The sequence below is a fragment of the Macrobrachium nipponense genome, chromosome 2 (genome assembly GCF_015104395.2).
Source record: "Macrobrachium nipponense isolate FS-2020 chromosome 2, ASM1510439v2, whole genome shotgun sequence".
NCBI classification, from domain to species: Eukaryota; Metazoa; Arthropoda; class Malacostraca; order Decapoda; family Palaemonidae; genus Macrobrachium; species Macrobrachium nipponense.
Window position 1 is genome coordinate 60,605,637 of NC_087201.1, and position 19,667 is coordinate 60,625,303.

A 19,667-nucleotide genomic window follows, 5' to 3' on the forward strand; every position below is an offset into this window, starting at 1 on the left:
TACATTTTTAACTGGCAGCGTTACCAACGTTGCAGGTAAAAAAAAAAAAAAAATTATTGAGTTACCTGTGCAAACCTTGGCAACAGTCACCAGGACCAGCCAACAGCTCACTCCCCTTCCAATCTTTATAATCACTACTCATTGAAGAGGGGAGGAGGGTGGGAATCATTCAGGTGTTCAGGTAAGTATTACAATATTAGTTTTATTATAAAAAATTCATATAGCAATACACCACCTGAACACCTAAACTAGCCCAATTAACATTTAATTGGAGGTGGGATCAATCTACATCATCCCAACCCCAACACTGTGTATTTGCAGGTAACTTAAGTTTCCCCAGCTACGTAAAAACCACCTGTGTAGTCACCTAATCAGTTCCTATCATCGGTGAGGAGTCATCGGCGAGAGTACCTCGACATCAGTCATGTCCATCGAGTACAGTGGACCCCCTGTATTCGCGTTCTCCGGATTCGCGGACTCACATATTCGCGGATTTCTCTTGGGAACGTTTCCCCACAATATTCGCGGAAAATTCGCACATTCGCGGTATTTTTCTATGAGAAATATCCACAAATTCCTGGTTTTTTTAATCAATTTCATCATAAAATGCACTTTTTGTGATAAAACTATTAAAAAATCCAAGTATGAAAATTTTTAGTGGGTTTTTCTTGACTTTTAACTAACAAAATACGTAGGCTGTTTTTAGCATTTTTATAGGGGTTTCACACATTCGTGGGTTCCAACTATTCAGGGGGGGGTCTGGTACACATCCCCGGCGAATACGGGGGGACCACTGTACTGTCTTTGTCTAGTTGACTTCCCGTGTGGTAATCAAATACCTCACGTGTATGGATCGGAATGAAGCCTCCCATGTGACTATCTAAACTCTCTTGTATGGAAAAGTTGTACGAGTCAATCTCTTCCGATTGTCCACTGGTTGCAGCCACCGAAGAATGTCCGGAGCCATTCACACTGCATCACCTACCACCTGCTTATCTAAATACGTAACCATAGTTCAGGAAAAACCTTTTATTAAGAAAAAAAGACATCGCACCTGATCTAAGTTAATTCCCTAAACCCATTTTACTTAATACCTTTTACCAAAATTACTGTACAACCTCATTAGCCGCTATGAACGAACCTAATGAGAAACCCTTTTCCGACTGAAACTGCACATCTTTCAGATAGAGAGACATGAATACTGATACTGACTTCCAAGTAGCCGCCTGTAGGATCACTGAGACTGAATAATTCCTGGAAAAAGCCAACGAGGTAGCAATCCCTCTAATCTATGTGCTCTTGGTTTAGGCGCTGTACTGTTAGCTCCGCATAAAGAGTCCAGGCTTGCTTGCAAAATTACCTCCCGTAAGAAAATGCTAATCGCATTTTTGGATATGGCTTTGGACGGGTTCCTAGAAGATACAAACAGTGACTGCCAAAGTTGCAGCAGTTTTGCCGTACGGGCCAAATATGTCTTCAAAGCACAAACCGGGGACAGAAGCATTTCTGATTCGTTAGGCCCCATGAACTCCTCTAGTGAGGAGAATGAAAGTTTTCGGTAGCGGGTTATATTTTGACTCTGATTTCGCCACGAACTCCAGCAGGTGGCCAAGGTAAATATCCTTACCTGCTGAAGACTTCTACTTACCACTTGAATTTCTCCTACCCTTCTAGCTGTGGCCAGCAAAATGAGAAATAGAACTTTCTTAGTTAACTCTATTAACGAGAGGTCTCCTAAAGGTTTGAAAACCGGAGAGCTTAGTAACTTTACAACTGCCACTAAATCCCACGAAGGGGCCTGAAGCAAAATTATCCGACACTCTATCCTAAATGATCTAAGGAGATCATGTAACACCCTGCTCGTTGACAGCTCTGGGAGGTGAAACCTAAATGTGCTGCTCAGCAAAGATCGGTATCCCGTAATCCTGGAGTATGCCACCTTTTTTTACTTTCTGAGAAACAGGAGGAAATCTGCAATCTTAGCAATGGTGGGGCAAGAGATACTGTGGCCTTCTTTCCGACACTAATAGCAGTACATTGCCCATCTGGCCTGGTATAGAGTCCTGGTAGAACGCCTTAAGCAGAATGAAAGCTTCCGGACAATAGAATGCTGGTTTTAAGAGGTTCAACTGTAATATTAAGTTGTTAATCTTAATTCTTTCAGGAGACATTGAGCTGAACCCTGGGCCTGCTACTCATTGTTGTAAGAAAAATTGCAGAGTAATTTACTCAAATATTCTGGGATTAAGGTCAAATTTTCTTTATCTCCAGAGCTGTGCCCGTAACTATACTAATTTGATGGTGACACATTTGATGTTGACACACTTGTTAGTAGTATTAAGTCAAAGGTTGAGTTTTTAACTCTTAATAGACAGATACACTGGAACCTTGACATACGATTGCCCTAATATACGAATGTTTTGAGATACAACAGAAAATTTGCGAAAATATATGCTTTGATATACAACGAAATATTTGAGATACGATTTTGCGATGAGTGATAGTTGTATAGGCGACCGATAAGTGGCGTTCAGTCTGTTTGTTTGTTTGTGCTGCATCGTTAACACGTCGTTGTGTAGTTGGTTGTATTTGTGCCTATTTTTCGTGTTATTTTGTCTATTTTATTATTAACCATGGGTCCCAAAGCTAAAGACAAAGCAGGTGATAAGAAAAAACCCAAGAAAATTATTTCGATTGAAGCAAAACATGAAATTATAGCAAAGCATGAACGTGGCGTTCGTATCGTCGATTTGGCAAACGAGTATGGTCGAAATCCTTCTACAATATCCACGATCATCAAGCAGAAGGAAGCTATAAAGAAGCTGCAACCTTCCAAAGGCATCACCATTATTTCTAAACTACGAACTGATTAAAAAAAAATAAATAAGAATTAGTTTAGCAATGTTATTTCATTTGTGTTTATTACGTAGTTATTAGTGTACGTACGTAAATAAAAAGAGAACAAATCGTTCCCTACCACCCCTCTCTACCTCCTCCCCCTGCTGGCCTCACGTCATCTTTCGTTGTGGTAAGTAAAATTCCTTTCTTTTTTTTATTGATTTTATTAACATTTACTATCATTTATCACATTACTATGTTATTTTATCATTATGTGTGCTATTACTCGTTTATTTGTGTATAAATTGTGTATATTATATGTAATTTAGCTGTGTTTTGGTGTGGTTTCATAGTGCTAGAACGGATTAATACATATTACATTATTTTAAATGGGAAAAAATGCTTTGAGATACAACTGTTTTGATATACAACAATGGTAACGGAACAAATTAAATTTGTATGTCAAGGTTCCAGTGTACCCTCAAATGAGTACAAATAACAGGTTTTAGGTGATGGACAGATTCACTCATGGCGAGCATCAATATTACGCACCACTGATTTGAATCGGGCGGGAAAGAGGTTCCAATTAAAATAGAGTTCTAAAGGGACTATCAAAAGGATCAAACTGACATAACATCAAAAACAGAAGGTCTATGTCCAACTTAAGTCCTAAACAATGATTGGACAACTATGGGGCTTCCAGCTCAAAAAATCAGAAGACCATTTTCAAAGTCATGACAGATATACAAGTTAGTGTGTTGCAGAACTAAAGACAACATAAAGCATTAGATAATTTCAGGAAAAGAAAGCTGCTTCACATATCCTATATAACCATATATCTAATGAGCTAACAGTGCTGGAGAGCCCTCGGGACAAGCATCAAGATCGATAAATAGACCACCATTGTTGATGCAGTCCTAAAGTGAAGAACCCTCTAGATTTAAGGATTCACTGGAGACTCTTAAGGGACAGCTAAGTCTCCATGCAGTCAGGCAATGCAATGGAGGTTTAGAAAAATCTCAAATGAGTCTGACTGAGATCATCTTTCCTGAAAGGCAGAAGGCGAGGAACATCTACTGCCCGAAGAGGTAGCTCAGAAAATAATTTTTTGGGGGAGCACCAAGGATGTATCAAATCCATCCTTGAGTTCTTTGACACCCACAAGCTAAGTTCTTTCCTAAAAACTGCAAGTGTAGGAAAAATTTAAAGGTCTAAATTTGACCACTCCCAAAAAGAGCATCAACTGCCCATGCCTGAGGATCCTGACACAGAGAGCAGAAAAATTTAAAGGTCTAGATTTGACCACTCCCAAAAAATGCATCAACTGCCCATGCCTGAGGATCCTGGCAGAGAGAGCAGTAAACCGAATTTTGCATTTTAGGACGTCATTAACAGATCATTGTTCAAGGGTCCCCAAAGGTTCCACAATTTCTGACAGACTTGCTGATGAAGAGACCATTTCAATGAAAGAACTTGCCATTCCTTACTGAGATGGTCTGTGGCAACATTGTATATCTCTGGAACAAAGTTGGTAAAAGAAAATTATAATGTTCCTGGACTCTGTTCAAAGGAGAACTTACTATGCTAGCTTCTTTATGCGCAAAAGAGAGGTTGAATTGTCAGAGTGGAGGAGACTGCGATTGTCTTGACAACGACTATGTTCCACTTCTATAAGACCTTCCAAATCTCCAAAACCTGCTTTTTATATGAATCTTGCCCTCTTCTACATTCCAACTCCTTAAAACTTTAATGTTCTCCACAATAGTTTCTTACACATCTCAAGATGATGTAAGATCTGGGTTCTTGAGGTACAAAGGAAGAAATATCAGCGTTCTTGACTGATCTTCCAACAAAATGAGATCCCAAAAGATAAAGAGGAATTTACCACTGGAGTCAAGTCCAGAAAATAAGATCTGTCCCAAGATAATTGAAGTCAAATTGTGTTGGTCTCATTCATAGACAGGCCATGTGATAAACTTCTCTAAAGAGGCCATGTGATCCCCCACCCCCCCAAAAAAAAAGAACACTGCCAGTTCTTAGCCAGAGGCTTTCTAGAGTTGAAATTTTCTCAGTACAGTCACATAGCATTTTCTGCCTGTCTCTGTCAGAAAAGCCCAAAAAGCAAGAGTGGATCTTCATCTCAAGATAAACAACTGACTAGGTAGGAAGAAACACAAGCCTTCTCAAGAAGGAAGAGTCGAGACTCTCCGATGTTCCCTCTTGCCATATAACTTCCTCAACTACTCCTGAGGCCATGCGCGGCATTCCGTGCAAGGATTCGTAATAGTACACAAAATTCAAACGACACCTACTGCATGTGATGTGAGGGTCGGTCGGTGCCGAAGCCAAAAAATGAGAACACGGAAAACCAGGAACTCCGGGGCACATACGCTGACGCCGTGAGGGAGCAGAAGATGTCATAATGCCAGGCAAAAACACACACACATGCTAAAAGAAACGAAACGGGCAATGAACCTGGAAAAGGCCTAGAGAGGTAAACACAACTCTCGCCCAGGCGGTCAAAGAAAAGACTGGAGTAGGTGCATGGTCCTTGACCACTCTTCACCCGATCTACGCATGCGTTGCCAGATATCATAAGATTCCTTGCTATCATCTGCTTTTTAACAGGATCCACCTAGGTGCTAGAAATTATCTTATTGTTAAGACCGAAGGTTTGTTAGCGTATGAACAAACACGATTTGTCAACACAGATCAGAATGTCCAGCACCAAGGCCAGACTTAGAATACGATCCTTCACCCTCAAGATTCCCTGAAACAAGGTGGCAAGAATTAATCATTCATCCATATAGTAGAACACGGACGACCCCATTCTGCCAATGGTGGCAAAACACGTGTGATGCCATGCTCAGACCAAAACATAGAGCTTGAGTTGAAAGACCAATCTTTTTAAGTCAAAGAGTAGGTACTGGACAAGGGAGTATATGTCCTACATATCAATAAAAATAATCCGGTTGCCCTTCCCGATGGATATCAACACCAAATTGATGGTTCCATCAAAATGGTAGTCAAACAAATGAACTGGTTAATACTGTAAACGTCCAATACAGGCAATCCCAGGTTCTCGGCAATCTGGTTTTACGGCACCTGTCTAACATCGATAATAGAGTATTGGCAGCAATATATACCTAACAAGAGGAGATTAACCAGTTATCGCCGCCAACAAGCACCAAAAATCACCAATTTTCGGTTATTTGCAATTTTCACTTATCATCAAGCCATCAGAACAGCACGCCCACCAATAACCAGAAGCTCCCTGTACTGGTCTCCATTCCTCCAAGGCCTGGACACGAGAACAAGGCGATTGTAAAACCTAATGACTTGTATAAAACAATTGCCTGATCTGCAAAATGCAGAACCCCTCTGGGTGATGATGGTACTCATGGAAGGAAATTGAGGAATCTACATCATCTAAAAAAAACTTGTTAATGGTTTCCTACTGGGCCATACATGCTTGAAACATCAGTTACAGTTGCTTTGTGATTCTTTCCTTTGTGAGAAGAGCCTTGATCACCTCAAAAGGGCTTACTAGAAGCAGAAGACAGATGGTTTGGGTCAACATTTGGCAGGGATGACTGCAAGATATCTTTAGCAATGGCCTTAAACATGTCAGGGGGTTAAGGTGATGTTGGCAGTGATGTTGGCAAGACCTGACAAAAACAACAGACCATTTAGCTGTTTCTACTTCATAACATATATCTAAACACTAATGTTCTCATTTCTCTAAAAGTACACAAGTCTCCTATACCGACATCATAAGTGTACTATCACCACAGTACAATTAAACCTCAGTACTAATAAGATGTTTAATTAATTCTTCACCGATAAATGTTGAAGTATAAAGAGTACCATCATACAAACATATCGCAACTCCTAACACACATTATTTGAGACTTGCAGATATATATTTTATTACCAAAAATATTGGTTCAGTACCGAACACAATGTTTATTTTTTATTATACGTACTTGGTAAAGGTGGTAGTGAATAAAATGTTTACTACTTTGATTACGCTGCTCAGAAAAGGTGAGTTAATCACTGACTGAAAATTCACAACTGTAGATAAATATGATTAACATGAAATCAGATCTAAATGATAAAACAATAAAATACTTATCCTGAAAGCTGTATGCTTGAGGGCTACACGAAATTGGTGCTAATACCTCTCCAAAACCTGGTTAGGTGACCAGCAAATAATGAAAAAGCTGCTGCACAGATCTGACATTTACACCTAAACTGGCAGAAATAGAATCAGTAATCCGCTTGGTCATTCCCGGTATTCCTGTTAGCGGGTAGGCCTGGTTACCCACACTAAACAATTCAAGCGCTATTGTGAATTTTTAATTCAAGCTGCCGCACTAGTGAGAAACATTAGCTATGTAATTACGTATTTGGTAGTTACAGGCGGTCCCCGGGTTACGACGGGTCCGGCTTATGACGTTCCGAGGTTACGACGTTTTTTCTTAAATATTCATTGAAAAATCCGCCCTGTGTTACGACGCTTGTTCCGAGGTTACGACGCAGACACTTCCGACGCTCCGAGTTAACGACGCTTTTAAAAAACGCATACTATGATAAGAATCCTTTATAGTTTAGCACAGTATATTAATAAAAATAAGTTTTTGGTTAGATTACAACAAAAATTTTGAGGTTATGATGATTTTCGACACTTTTTATGTCATATTTTTTTTATTTTTTTAGTGACGCCTCATATGCGGAACTAGTTTCCGAGCGAATGAATACACTAGCTTGGGATGCGCAGTTTATAACAGTCCAAAAGCGCAAATAATGAAAAAATCATTGCTTGTTTCCAGTATACATAATTAACAAAACTAAGTCTCTGGTTAGATTACAAAGCAAATTCCAAGGTTACGATGGTTTTTTATGCCTTTTAACGATACCTCATACGCAGAACTAGTTCCTGAGCGGAGGGCGCATAAATTAATTTACGCTATTAAACTGTATGGTAACCATAGTCAAGGATAAGGAACGCATTCTCAAACAGTATACATATCCTTTAATACAAAACAGCAAAATATCATTGAAACATTATTTCACTTAAAGAATCCATTTATACTCTACTTAGACTTGGATATAAAAACCATAGTTTCTCAGTTTCTCTCTCTCTCTCTCTCTCTCTCTCTCTCTCTCTCTCTCTCTCTCTCTCTCTCTCTCTCTCTCTCTCTCTCTCTCTCTTTGTATTTTCCGACGAAAATAATCACTAATTAGTGTATTTTGATGTTTATTTTCATGACTAAATACATTTTTATAATACAAAAATGATTTACTAATTTTCAAATATTAATTTTGATTAATACTGTATTAGTAAGTTTAATAAGTTGAAATGATATTACTCTTCTCTTCTCTCTCTCTCTCTCTCTCTCTCTCTCTCTCTCCTGCTCTCTCTCTCTCGCTTCTCTCTCTCTCTCTCTCTTCTCTCTCTCTCTCTCTATCTCTCTCTCTCTCTCTCTCTCTCTCCACTCTCTCTCTCTCTCTCTCTCTATCTCTCTCTCTCTTCTCTCTCTCTCTCTCTCTCTTCTCTCTCCTCCTCTCTCTCTCTCTCTCTCATTTACTGAGACTCGAGATTTTTTATGTACTTGTACTATTTGTTTTTAAATACTTTCAAATAATAATAATAATAATAATAATAATAATAATAGTAATAATAATAATTAATACAAATACCTGGGGGGAATAATGGAAGGAGGAGATATAAACACATGAGATGAAGGACACGATCAGGAAAGAATATATGCAAAGACTCAAGGCGATACTCAAGTCAAAACTCAACGCCGGAAATATGATAAAAAAGCCATAAACACATGGGCAGTGCCAGTAATCAGATACAGCGCAGGAATAGTGGAATGGACGAAGGCAGAACTCCGCAGCATAGATCAGAAAACCAGGAAACAAATGACAATACACAAAGCACTACACCCAAGAGCAAATACGGACAGACTATACATAACACGAAAGGAAGGAGGGAGAGGGACTACTAAGTATAGAGGACTGCGTCAACATCGAAAACAGAGCGCTGGGGCAATATCTGAAAACCAGTGAAGACGAGTGGCTAAAAGAGTGCATGGGAAGAAGGACTAATAAAGTAGACGAAGACCCAGAATATACAGAGACAGGGGAGAAAGACAGAAAGAACAGAGGACTGGCACAACAAACCAATGTATTAGGGTTTGTGCCTTGTATGATAAGGCGCCCTATGAGGTAATGTTAGACTAGCGATAATCTATACGCTAAGTCGGTTGGTATTGCACTTCCATCTTCAATGGAGTGTCTGGGGTTTTGTAGATCACTTACGAAGTCGGTATTATCTTTACGACGATGTGTTTAAACTCATGGTTCGGTGAGGTTCTTGTAGAAAACACAAGGTATAAAAATAGTATATTCTTCTGAAGTTTTACATGATGAAGATCAGGTATGATCGTACCAAGTCTCTATGACGATAGCTTGATCGCTTCTGCCAATGATGATGGCTAATCCTATTCCTCTACATGATAAAGCTTAGGTAAAGAGGTACAGGTCTTCTAATGACGATAGCTAACTCTGTTCTGCCTGTCTACCATCTCCGTTACAAGTTATGAAGGAACAGACAGTAGTTCGAACATATGAACATACATACAATGACATAGTTTCATACGAACACACAATCAAATGAGACACGCTACAGATCACGTAGGCGGTAGTTGTCTCAAGCAGGAGCTTGGACTAATGTTTATAAACAATTGAATGACTACAGGTGACGGCATGTTATCTTAGCCTACATACTTATTGTATACGTCATCTTTAGCGTCTCTAGTCTGATCACATTCCTGCAAGCAATCTGGTTGACCTCTTTAGTTTTAGACTTTTATATATATGGACTAACATTCCATATTTTTATTATGTAAACACTTACATTATTGCTCGGTCAGCTACCAAAACCAACTACTGAATATTACCTCAAACGTGACTTGCATTTGACTTATAGGAGTTGTGATACAGACACACTACGTGAATATATTATATAATAAGTAAATAAAAATTCATGGTGTACATGAATTGATTCAAGTAATAAAATATAAAACAATGATATTGGTAAATAATAGTGATCACATGATATATATAATGATACACAGTTTTCACTTCATCTCATTAAGATACTTATGCTACAGAAAATACTAATGTACTCTGATAATTGCATAGAATGAAGATTAACATGATAAAAATCATATTTTAACTGATAAAAAATATCATATATGAATTGATAAAATTATTAATGTTTATGCTGATTGATTCGTTGATTTTTATGCTAAATGTTATATCTGATTAGTAATTCATATACTAACTCATAAATAACTGCAGATATTGGTATGATAAAGGTAACAGATTGATTATAGGCTACCTTGATTTGTTTATACATATGTATATGGATTCATAAAATTATGATTAATATAGGGGTGCAACTTAAAATAGATTCCTATTGCGTACACGCAAAGATATATTTAGATTCTGTTATTTATGATCATTTATATATATAGGATACATGATACTTTATATATATAGGATACATGACCGAGGTTATACTACTACACTTTTAACTAGCTTTCGAACAACTTTTCGTCCATTACACAGTTCCAGACAACCACCTTTAGCCAAATGAAACGGCCTTTTCAATGGTTAAAACAAGGGGAAAATTTGCTGGGCGGGTCCAACGTTCCATTTTGCGCTCATACTTATTCTCTGCATCCTAAGCTACACGATTACGTTCGCGATGAATAAAAAAAACATCCCCAGCACGAGTCCTTCGCCAGCAAAGTAGAGTTGAATATCCTTCGGGTCGTAATTGTCGGAAGTATGTCCCTTTTGTAGTCGAATTCCGACAGCCGCTGGAGCGTTCCGCATGAAAACGAGATTAACGACGAGATACGGTGTCGGTCGAAGAAGTCCATGAAATTCCTTTCACATTGTAGGCGGTTGTTACTTGACTGTAGTCGTCCGCTGCGACGAACGATTTTTTGAAGTTGCTATGTGAAAACTCTCGTACTGCAGGATACTGTAACCGGTTCCATTAATCAGCTGCAAGTGAAATTATACTTGTCACAAGGGCAAAGTAAATTCAGACGACATCCAAATACAGGGGAGGGGAGAGAGCCATTTAGACCAGACGTAACCCACATGAATTCGCTGATATTTTGGAATTCAAAAGAATCCGCTGTACAAACTTTTTTATCCATGGCATTAACAATGAGTGAACCTATCCAGGTCTATGATGACTTGTAAAAATATCCATAATTATAAAAAATAAATAGATATCAATACGAATCTCAAAGAAAATTTGATATTACTGGTAGTAAGTTACTAGACAAAGAAGTGGAAAATGGAGCTATTTGTAAGATTGCCAGGCAGCATAAGAGTCAAAGAGTAATATTAATCATGATTTATGTGCCCTAACAAAAGTTTCATATTCAATTTTCTCGTGCGCATCCTCTGAGGTTAATTTTTTTTAAAAACTTTATTAATAGGTAGGAGATGCAACGAAAAAAAAACCCACTATGTAACTAGTTTCTAAATAAACTTTGGGTTTTTCAAGAAAATGTGACATTTCCCATGAATGTTTACTTGAATTGTAATAGGCTAATGTTGCAAGTAAATAATCCATATCCATATCGTGATACTTCTAAATGTCTATGAGGTTCAGAAAAAGATTGAATTCATTTTGATGTTATAGAAACTCTATTTCCTTATTTTGTTTATTAATTTTAAAATGATTGCAAGTCCTTAACTACTTGCATTACACACACGGATAAGAATATGTTATGTGGCCTGTCATGTGACCTATGAACCACATGTGAAGTTCATGAGCTGAGCATTCCTTTCTCCAGTCAATCTGCTGTTGCAAGCAGAGACGACACACAGATGAAGCCTGTGTAAGCAGATTATTGAGGTTAAAAGGAACAAATGCTGATACGGCAATGATGACGTCGTCACTTGGCAGGAGATTGCTCTCAGCCAGCTAAGAGTTACGTTACTTGCTGTAAGAGATACGACTTTAGTATTTTCAAATGATATTTTAGTGTTTTAATTCTCCACCCGCATGAGAAGAATGTCTGAAAAAAAAAAAAAAAAAAACAGTACCAAAATTGAACAATATATTAGTTTCATGTTGGCATTATGTTAAATAAATATTCCTTATTCAAACTATATGAAAAAGGTTCCATACAAATTCTATATATATTATTAGCCCTGTATAAGATTCATATAGGATTATTTCATAGATAACATTTTCACTTCTAGACTTCCTGACTTTAAAATCTCTTTTATTTTATTTTATTTATTTTATTTATTATTAGTTTATTTATTTATTTATTTATTTAATTTTTTTTTTTTTCATTGACTACGAATATAAATCACCGGGACAGACAATATGTCAGTAGGTTTTTGGATATGTGTTTGAACTTTTAGCTTATTTGTCATTACTAAAGCGTTAAGTTAGAGTTCAAATCTTTACGCATATATATTTAGATATTTAATTAACCTATGGTTACGTTTTGCTTATTGATTTTATCGTGATTCCTTTTTATTATAATTTGTAACCCTTCCGACTTCTTACGGAGTGTATTATATTGACTCCACTTGTATCCATATTTATCTTATTTTTTTATATTTATTTATTTAATATTTTTTTTATATATCTTTGATAAATTAATGGTTGGCTTGAATATGTGGAAAAGTGTTCTAGCGGCGTACCGTATAAGGCTACTTGCGGCATCAATTCATAGATACAAGATATCAATGATAAAGGTATTTAAAACCGCGAGAAACCGCTATAATCCAGTTCGGATCCAACATCACGAGTTGTAACTCGTAAGACATTGACACTTCCTATTTAATTATCCGTTATTCTACCAAACGATTGACTCTGGGTGATAAAATATATTATTGGTTTTCTTAATGGAAAGGAATTCACACAACGTGTTAAGGAGATTATTATTGATTTACACCACCCGAGTCACAGATTATTATGTGTTGAATTCCATATTTACTGATTTAGCACTCATAAATATTCCTAACGCACTCAATTGCGGTGTTTGTTTTTAGTGCTATTAATTCTATATAACGTGTCAAGGAACTATTAACACTAAGAAGTGTTTATTCCCTCTGTCAGACTCGTAATTCTGTTAATAATTTCTACGTATATTCTTTCAAGGATTGATTTGGCACAGGATAGGCTCCTAAACTGACAGGTGTCTTATTGTGGTGTCCCTTGTCTTCATGACACGTGTTACAATCAGTTATGTGCTTTTTATATCTGTAAGCATTGTAGGCCAGTAAAATAGTGATTTGGCTTTCTGTGACATAGTAGGGAACCTGGATGACGGAATGCAACCAGTTTATGACGATTGGTATGAAAGAGATTATTACTAATACCTGGTCGTTAGTCATCTGCTGTGTTCTTCGGGTTTACCTCGTCACAGACCTACATATAATATTACATTGATTACATTATTCTGATACACATACTTTAAATATACTTTTGCTTTAGGGTTTGTTTCTGCTCGAAGTGTGTATTGTTTATGCTTAGCCGCTGACCCTGTTTTCCGTTTCGAAGTGTTTATTGTTTGGTGTTTTTATTGCTGCTGACTCTGTTTCCGTTTCGAAGTGTTTATTGTTTGGGTTATGTCTGTTGACTCTTGCTTTGTTCAGTTTGTAACAGTTCTGCGCATCCAACCCAGATATTCAATGCTCGCGATCTCTTGGGTTAAGGAATTTTCTTGTTTAGATACGGTTTTAACAATAGGTACGGATGTTTCTTATATCTTTTAGTCTAATTAATGGTTCTTTGCGGTATGGTGCGGGATTGCGGGATATGCGTCAGCTATGATATTTGCTTTCCAGGTAGATATATCTTGGCTCCAAAGACCTGAATGATCATTTGTCACCGAGTTCCTTTTGGACTGTGATTAAAGCCTTTGAAAAAACTCGGTAAAGGACTCATGTTCAGTAAGGACTTTATCAGGATAGCCATAGATTATGAACTTAAAATATACTAGTGAGTTTAAAGATACCTAGCCCTTCCTTGCCTATTATTGCATATTTACTTTCAAAGGGCTTTAGTTTACGTGAATAAAAAGCTATAGGGAAGAACTGTTTATCATATTACTGAAGTAGTACCCTCTTACCCCTTGGTCTGAGGCGTCTGTTGCAATAAAAAAAAATTCCTTATTTAAATCAGGGATTTTTAAGTTAGGTGAGCTGCATTATTTTTCGCTTTAAGATATCGAACGCCTGTTGATGCTTTTCAGACCATAATAAATCTACGCTCTTCTTCGTAAGATCTGTTAAAGGAGCTGTCATCATTGAAGAGTTACATATTTACATACGATTGTAATACCCACTACAGCGCAAAAGTGCTGTATCCCCCTTTTACGTTAATAAGTACCAGGAAAGTTATGAATAGCCGACACCTTACCATGGACTACTTTTAAGACCTTGACCAGACACACAAAAACCTAGATAAACATGTTCGGTTTTAAAAACTCACATTTAGATATTTTACTCTGAGATTATTTGTCTTTGTCTCTGTAGCACTAGCTCTACTTTATGTGAATGTACTTCTAAGGTATTAGAAAAGATTACAAGATCATCCATATAGGCATGTAGGGTATCCCCTAAAAATCTCCAAACACATATGTAATTGGGGTGCAACGTAAGCCGGAGGCATACGTAAAAATTGATAATGTCCCCTGAGTGGCTGGCGAAAACGGTGTATGAGGTACAATCACTTAGGTAATGGTATCTGGTAAAAGCATTTAAGTAAGTCCAAGTTGGTGAAAAAAATTTATTCTAACCTAACAGAGATAAGATGTCGTCGGTACATAGCACTGGAAACTATCGGGAGTCGTTTCCTTGTTTAAGCGACAGAATCTACGCAGATACGCGAAATCCGATCTTTTATGGCATGACATTTGAGGGGAAAAATTATATGGGCTTATTTGATTTCCTAATGGCTCCTATTACTAACATTTTTCAACTTCGTCATTTATCTCTATTTTGAAATTTCATTGAGAGTCTACACGAAGGTACGTATATATAGCTTTATGTTTGTCCTTTTAGACCGTATTTTGTGTTAAATTACATCCGTTTTTCCAGAGATCACTCGCCAGTGGAGAAACTTCCTGGTATTCAGGTAAAAGATAAAAAAAAATTTTCTGCTGAATCACCTCTGCTTGAATGACTTTACGGATATTACTTTAGATAGATTATCAGAGAGATTCATCCACGACTGGTTGGGCGTGATTAAAAATTAGCAACAATAAAAATGCGATATTTATAACTTCCGTATCCACGATGTATACTTTTAGGGCTTTGTTCGCGGAAATCGTTTATATTTCAGAGTGTCGGGAAGGATTAAAAAATTTCATTTCCCAGCAAAGTCTTTTTACACGCACTAAGACATTCGAGGGTGCATGCTTCTCGAGATTTTTTGATTTTTGTGCAAAGTACGACTGCGGTTGTGGGAGAATTCTGTTGGGTCATTTGAACAAGTTACGATTTATGAGACAAATGTATAGTTCCTTTATATAAGTTATTATTTGATTAACTGTCTCATTTTTGTTCAAACGGATTTTAATATGTTTGAAGGTTTATAGGATTTTCCTTTGATAAACAACGCCTTATTTTGCAGGATGTAAGATAATATTTTGTATACCCCTAGATGGATCTTACAATTACTACATACAGATCAACGTTTTTTTTATCTATAGAGGTATCTGTAAACGCTCGCTTATCCGGACTTCTCATTAGGGAAGTTCGAACAACAGACGGTGAGTCCGTTAAATACTGGTAAATTAATTGTACTAAAGGAATAAATAAGATATTCTATTTTAGGCGCGTACAGTCGGGCTAAATCCACCAGTATTTTATTATTAACTTAATGTATTAAAAATTAAAACGAAAAAACCTGCTCTGATTACTTATACGGTCGTGTGTTTCATAGGAAAAATCCTTTTTAGTTCAAAAAGATATCGGTATGTATGAACCAACATCGCTTTTCCCCACTCTGCTAGAGTCGCTTATTGTGTGGAATTTGCTTTGCTTTGAAAACTTCGGCAGTTTCGACTGACCTTGACCGCTTGACTAGGTGACACAGTCACCGAGTTTGCTTGTTTGATTCTGAACGGGCTACTGTTTCTATTCTTTTTGTAATAATTAGGATCCTTCTCTTTATTACCATCGCAACGTATTGTGTGTTTTTAGCATTATGTTGCTGGTTACGTATAAAGCAATGAATGATGAACTATTAGGAACTGAGCGATTACTAATAAGACAAGTTATCTCTACTGTATTCAATTTAACTGTTTGTACTTCATTCTTTGCTAAAATTTGAAATAGTGAGGGATCCTGGTCAGCGCGTTTAGCCTGATGAAAGTTTTTTACAGACATGTTATTCCTTGCAATCCAGCCATATTTTTAAAGTTAAGTTGAGTCATTGAGGTTCGATATTTTATATAACTCAAAAAACTAAAGGCTAAAACTGCGATCGGAATTTGCAAAGGAGCATTTATTGTCATGACCCGAAATAGTGTTACCTCTAATTTATATAGATTTGTACGGGTGTTCCACTTGTTTTTGTGTGTTTTCTATCACTAAACGGTGCTTAACGCCCTATCCATGCATCTGTATAAATACAGACGTCCACTGCGTAAACGCATATTCACTGTTTAATATGATTTGTTACGTAAGGGATTAATAATCACCCAAAATGATAAAATTAACATAGTATATGATTATGATATTTCAGTAGAACTTCTGGAAACAGACACTCAAAGATAAAAAAAACTCGCAGTAGCGAAATCTCAATGATGTAGATAATTTCTGTAAAAAAGTAAGATTAAGAATGTCTCGTAACTTCAGCCACAGGAATAACGAAATTCGACCTGCAAAGGAAACACTCAAAGTTACTCCAAAATGAATAAAAGTTGTACTTAGCTTGCTTTTGTGGGAAGTCACGGTGTTCCGATAACGACACACGGCCTTGGTTCCTCCTTCTCTATTTAGCGGATGACCTGGTTTGGCTTCAGTTTCCCCCCCGTGCGCGTTGTTTCGATGATTCGAGCCCTTGAAAGATCCGATGCTGCAGACGCGTTCGGTTTGTTTCTTGGAGTGCCGGAAACGCTCACTAACGATGTTTTCTTGAATGATTTTCTAATGATAGACGAAGCTTCCGTTGCCGTAGGAAAAGGACACGTCGGTTTTGTTTCTTGAAGTTATTCACTAAACGATGATACTAAGTTGCTTGACGAATCTTGTTGTTTTCTGAAGTCGCTCACTAACGATGATACTAGTTGCTTGACGAATCTGCTGCTTCCGTCGTCGTTGACTTCTTATGATACATGATTTATTATTCTGGTTTTTTCTTCGTAGGACGTTGTAGAGTTCTTCTGGTCCGCTGGCCACCAAATATTAGGGCTTGTGCCTTGTATGATAAGGCGCCCTATGAGGTAATGTTAGACTAGCGATAATCTATACGCTAAGTCGGTTGGTATTGCACTTCCATCTTCAATGGAGTGTCTGGGGTTTTGTAGATCACTTACGAAGTCGGTATTATCTTTACGACGATGTGTTAAACTCATGGTTCGGTGAGGTTCTTGTAGAAAACACAAGGTATAAAAATAGTATATTCTTCTGAAGTTTTACATGATGAAGATCAGGTATGATCGTACAAGTCTTCTATGACGATAGCTTGATCGCTTCTGCCAATGATGATGGCTAATCCTATTCCTCTACATGATAAGCTTAGGTAAAGAGGTACAGGTCTTCTAATGACGATAGCTAACTCTGTTCTGCCCTGTCCTTACCATCTCCGTTACAAGTTATGAAGGAACAGACAGTAGTTCGAACATATGAACATACAATACAATGACATAGTTTCATACGAACACACAATCAAATGAGACACGCTACAGATCACGTAGGCGGTAGTTGTCTCAAGCAGGGAGCTTGGACTAATGTTTATAAAACAATTGAATGACTACAGGTTGACGGCATGTTATCTTAGCCTACATACTTATTGTATACGTCATCTTTAGCGTCTCTAGTCTGATCACATTCCTGCAAGCAATCTGGTTGACCTCTTTAGTTTTAGTAACTTTTATATATATGGGACTAACAGTTCCATATTTTTTAATTATGTAAACACTTACAAATGCACGGACAATACATGAGACAGACTAAAGAACTAGCCAGCGATGACAATTGGCAATGGCTACAGAGGGGGAGAGCTAAAGAAGGAAACTGAAGGAATGATAACAGCGGCACAAGATCAGGCCCTAAGAACCAGAATATGTTCAAAGTACGATAGCGGAAATAACATCTCCTCCCATATGTAGGAAGTGCAATACGAAAAATGAAACCATAAACCACATAGCAAGTGAATGCCCGGCACTTGCACAGAACCAGTACAAAAAGAGGCATGATTCAGTGGCAAAAGCCCTCCACTGGAGCCTGTGCAAGAAACATCAGCTACCTTGCAGTAAAAGTGGTACGAGCACCAACCTGAAGGAGTGATAGAAAACGATCAGGCAAAGATCCTCTGGGACTATGGTATCAGAACGGATAGGGTGATACGTGCAAACAGAACCAGACGTGACGTTGATTGACAAAGTCAAGAAGAAAGTATCACTCATTGATGTCGCAATACCATGGGACACCAGAGTTGAAGAGAAAAAGATAAAAAAGGATAAGTATCAAGATCTGAAAATAGAAATAAGAAGGATATGGGATATGCCAGTGGAAATCGTACCCATAATCATAGGAGCACTAGGCACGATCCCAAGATCCCTGAAAAAGGAATCTAGAAAAACCTAAGGAGGCTGAAGTAGCTCCAGGACTGATGCAAAGAGTGTGATCCTAGAAACGGCACACATAGTAAGAAAAGTGATGGACTCCTTAAGGGGAGCAGGATGCAACCCTGGAACCCCACACTATAAATACCACCAGTCGAATTGGAGGACTGTGATAGAGAAAAAAAAAAAAAAAAAAAAAAAAAAAAAAAAAAAAAAAAAACAAAAAAAAAAAAAAAAAAAAAAAAAAAAAAAAAAAAAAAAAAAAATAATAATAATAATAATAATAATAATAATAATAACTGTAATTACAAAATTCATATGTGATAGTATTTTAAAGAAATACAATACGTACTAATCTATCCATGTCACTTTTAATTAAGGTTAAACGCTCCCTCTCTCTCTCTCTCATCTCTCCTCTCTCTCTCTCTCTCTCTCTCTCTCTCTCTCTCTCTCTCATCTCTCTCTCTCTCTTTTTTGCCTTTTTCCACACAAGATAATAATGTGTCATAGTGGTAACTCCCTCCCTCTCTTTCGCTGGAAGCGTTATAAGTATTTTTTGAAAACAGAGAGAGATAAACACACTCTCTCTCTCTCTCTCTCTCTCTCTCTCTCTCTCTCTCTCTCTCTCTCTCTCACCGAGATGAGAGAATTTTTATGGTACTAGTATGTAAAATGTTTATTGATAATTTCAGTTATTTAATAATAATAATAATAATAATAATAATAATAATAATAATAATAAAACTTTAATTACAAAATTCATAACGGTCGTAATTTTAAAGAGATGAAAATACCTTCCATTTCACTTGTAAGGATAATTCCTCTTTGCTTACTGAGATGAGAGAATTTTTATGGTAGATGCACGTGTTTATTATTTTTTCAAATAATATAATAATAATAATAATAATATTAATAATAATAATAATAATAATAATAATAATAGAAGTAGTAATAATACGAAATAACTAATTT

General features: G+C 37.1%; 1 protein-coding gene across 1 annotated transcript in view; it reads right to left on the reverse strand.

Moving 5' to 3' along the window:
* Positions 1-19,667, reverse strand: part of LOC135220633 (E3 ubiquitin-protein ligase RFWD3-like) — an 82,689-nt gene that overhangs the window by 38,444 nt on the left and 24,578 nt on the right. The window lies entirely within an intron of this gene.